Genomic DNA, 4,344 nt, shown 5'->3' with positions numbered 1-4,344 from the left:
ATAGATCTAGCTGAACATGCTGATATCTATATTTATACCTGTATCTATATATATCCAACAAGAGCAGATTTGTGGGTCTTGAAATATGTACACGTTTAACTCTCTAGGTTGTTGCCAATCTGCTTTCTAAAGATTTTCTTTCTTTCTCTTCTCATTTTTGTTTCCAAACTTACACTTACACAGGTAGTTATGAGGATTTGCATTTTACTATATCCCTACCAACATTTGTTATTATAGACCATTTAATTTGTGTTAGATATAAAATGATTTTTTATTGTGATTTTATCTACTTTTCTTTGCTTACTATTGACGTTAGGCATGTTTTCCTTCAGTGAAAAGTCTGTTGATGTCTCTCCAATGTCTTCAGTGAATTATCTTTGCCTGAGTTCTTTCATATATTTTATATTCTAAAGTTTCCTTTTTTTTGGTTTCGATTTTCAACAAATTTGTAAGTTTGTGAGCCTCTTTGCAATCTTTTCATGAGACACTTTAACAGAAATATTAATTTAATTATATTTTCCAAATTATCAATTTTTTAAATGTTTATTTATTTTTGAGAGAGACAGACAGCGAGCATGTGCAAAAGCAGGGAAGGGGCAGAAAGGAAGGGGTACAGAGGATCTGAGGCAGGCTCTGTGGGTCCAAACCCACTAACCATGAGATCATGACCTGAGCCAAAGTCCAACACTTAACCGACTGAGCCACACAGGCCCCCCAAATTATCAATCTTTCAAATTCTATTTCATTTTTTTTCTTGTTCAAAGATATTTTAAAGTTCAACAGTGTGCCATTAATCACCTATATCTTTTTTAAAAGCTTTGAGTTACTGTATTTCATATTTAGGCTATTTTTCATCTGGAATTCATGTGCATATAAGCCCAATATAATATTTTCCACATTTATAATTAATTCCACTGCCAGTGACTAAAGAGTTTATCTTTTTCTCATTAATGTGTTATTTTAAATATTTAATATTTAAATATTATGTATATTATAGATATATATTCTAAATGTTATATATAATATAATAACATTATATTATATATATTATGTTATAAATAATATATTATTATTTTAAATATTTAATATTTAATTTAATTAAGTATTTAAATATCTCATGTGTTATTTTAAATATTCATGGGTCTGTTTTTGAGCTCTATGTTAATTTGGTTATATATCTGAAAAAAAACTTCCTTATTTACTTATATATTACTTATTAATATCCAAATTCATTATGTACTTTTTTCCATTTTTTTTATTTTTTTTGATTTTAAATTTTTTTTTTCAACGTTTATTTATTTTTGGGACAGAGAGAGACAGAGCATGAACGGGGGAGGGGCAGAGAGAGAGGGAGACACAGAATCGGAAACAGGCTCCAGGCTCCGAGCCATCAGCCCAGAGCCTGACGCGGGGCTCGAACTCACGGACCGCGAGATCGTGACCTGGCTGAAGTCGGACGCTTAACCGACTGCGCCACCCAGGCGCCCCGTATTTTTTTTTATTTTAAACAGCCATATACACTTTTTTTTTAAGTTTCTTTATCTATTTGGAGACAAACAGAGATAGCACAAGCCAGGGAGGGGCAGAGAGAGAAGATGACAGGCAGAGAATCCCAAGCCGACTCAGCACTGCCAGTGCAGAGCCTCATATGGGGCTCAAACCCAAAAAATCATGAGATCATGACTTGAGCCGAAACCAAGAGTCAACACTTAACTGAGTGAGCCACAGAGGCACCCTGTCACATGTACTTTTGAAGCGATTTTCAGTTGTATTAATTAATGTAAAATTTGGTTATATGAGACAGTGTTCCAAAAAAATCTATTGCTTATAAAAGACAAATGTTTATTTTTCTCACTTACAATCTCCATTCAGTGGAGATCCTATTCTATAGTATTGTCTAAATTCTGTTCTAAACTAAATTCTATTAATTTTTTGTTGTTGTTTCACCATTCCACACACGTTGCCCTCATCCACATAAATGAAAACAGTTCTGCAAAACATCCTTGTTCCATACAGAAAGAAGGCAGGGAAGTCAAGGGTGACAGTCAAGTCCCATTTAATTAATGGGAAAACCCTGAAATTGAATACATATAAAAAATATTTTTGAACTTCCATCTTATCAGAGAGAATTTAGTCCTACGACCATATCTACATGCTGGGGAGTGAAGGAAATGTTATCCTTTTCTGTAGATAACGATATACTCACTATAAAATTTAAAAATCAAGATTTGTTACCATGAAAGGACACAAAGGGACCTTTTTGTTGCTGTTAATTTATTTCTGTGGCTATCCGAATATCCACGCACTCACTTCTCATTCATGGTACAGACTCCTTTTCTCCAGCAAGAAAATCTTAAATTAACATTGTAACTAAATAACCATGAAGAATGAATAATGTTCAGCAAGTTTCAATATGGACATTTAGTTTAGACAACTAAGAGACAAATAATATGTTTATACACACCATGTTGAAATATGGATTAAGAACAGGAACATTGCAATAAAAATTCATTTGGAAAAAGTAAGAAGAAACATGGTCAGCCTTAGCCAAAGCATTTATCAAACGTCACTGGGTAGGACACAGCACTTTAGAAACAACTCTGTTATTCATGGTCTAATGTGCATTCTAGCTCCGCCTCTGGGGAATTTTCCCTTGTGTCGATATGCCCCAGGTCACATTTAAGAGGAAATTGGAGAATATTCCCTTGGGAGGTTAGTGCCGGCTTGGTCTATTGGAGATTGTTTATTAGTTATACGATGCCTCTGCATATCAAGCTCTCCATTTCTTTGCCAACACAATTACTTGGACAACTTGAAGTCCCCACCCCTTAAGTGTGTGATGTGCACAGCAACCTACTTCTAAAGGGTAGAAAAGCTGAGACTAAAAAAAATAACTTGACACTGGAGAAAGCTGATGTTTAAACACTCCTTTAGTCAAGTGATAAAAGATCAACAGTGAAATATTACATTGACTGTATGTATTCTTGATATGACATGACGAAAACAGCGCTTTACTTCTGTAATCTTTATCCCACAAAACTATAACCCCAGTCTGGCCAGGAGAAACACATCAGACAAAACTAAACTGAAGAGTTTACCAAATACGTGGCCAGTGCTCCTCAAAACGGTTAGGGTTATCAAAAACAAGGAAGGATTGAGAAAGTGTTCACCATCTAGAGGAACCTATAGCGATATTATGAGTAAATGTACTCGGGTTTACTGGATAGGATGCTAGAACAGAAAGAAGATCCATGACATTAAAAACTGTAAGACGTTAGTGGGAGCGAAATCAACGCCCTGCTTGGAGAAGCAGCCTCACTTGGCCAGGGTCGGTCCCGCCCGTCTACAGCATGGGGAATATCTTCACTAACCTCTTCAAGGGCCTTGCTGGCAAAAAGGAAATGCGCGTTTTCATGGTGGGCCTGGATGCTGCAGGAAGCCCACCATGCTGTCCACTCTGAAGCTGGGTGGGATCGTCACCACCATCCCCACCATAGGCTTCAACGTGGAAACCATGGAGAAGAACGTCGGTTTCACCGTGTGGGGAAACGCGGGCCAGGACAAGATCCAGACTCTGTGGCGCCACGACTTCCAGAACACGCCAGGTCTCGTCTTTGGGGGCAGGCAGCATCAACAGAGGGCTCGTGAACCCTGCCCGTGAGTTGCTCACGGGGATGCTGGTGAAGGGCGAGCTCAGGGACGCAATCCCGCTGGCGTTCGCCAACAAGCAGGACCTCCCCAACACCGTGAAAGTGGCCGAGATCACAGAGAAACTGAGTGTGCATCACAGGAACTGCTACGTGCGGGCCACCTGTGCCACCAGCGCCCACGGGCTCTATGAGGGACCGGACTGGCTGTCCAATTGGCTCCGGAACCGGAAGTGAGCCACGCTCCTCCTCTTCCCTTTGGCTGCTTTAATTCCTTCCACCCTGCTTTCTTCTGCAGTGGTGTGAGCGCGGAAACAGTGTCCCTGGTGGGTCGGTGCACCGCACCCTGCTGCAGATGTGCAAGCACAGCCTGCAGCCGGGTTTTATTGACTGTAAATAATTATTGTTACCAACTAGGCAGTTTTCTGGTACTCCTATGCAATATTACTCAGCTTGCTTTTTTGGTGTTTTGTTTTGTTTTTGTTTGTTTTTTTATTGTAAAAAGAGAATCAACTCACCGTTGGGTACTGAGAAGGGATGTTAGGCACACGGCGATCTCCAGGAGTGGCTGTGTGGGATCAGCCTAGCGCTCCTCCTCTGGGATCCATTCTTTGTGCTCAGGATAGGATCCCTGAGATTCCCTGTGTCTCTGGTCATCCCGCATCCCCTAGCTTTTGTGCTTACACTTGTGCTCACC

General features: G+C 39.5%; 1 pseudogene; it reads left to right on the top strand.

Annotated features, from left to right (window-relative positions):
• Positions 1 to 3,350: 3,350 nt before the first annotated feature.
• On the top strand, positions 3,351 to 3,884 carry LOC124526838 (ADP-ribosylation factor 1-like; annotated as a pseudogene).
• The last annotated feature ends 460 nt before the right edge of the window (positions 3,885 to 4,344 follow it).

Source organism: Lynx rufus, unplaced genomic scaffold, assembly GCF_022079265.1.
Source record: "Lynx rufus isolate CCGP_SWC_20201006 ecotype Redwood Valley unplaced genomic scaffold, mLynRuf1.p SCAF_5, whole genome shotgun sequence".
Classification (NCBI taxonomy): Eukaryota; Metazoa; Chordata; class Mammalia; order Carnivora; family Felidae; genus Lynx; species Lynx rufus.
Note: the sequence above shows the minus strand (reverse complement) of the source record. Positions and strands in the feature narration are given on the sequence as shown.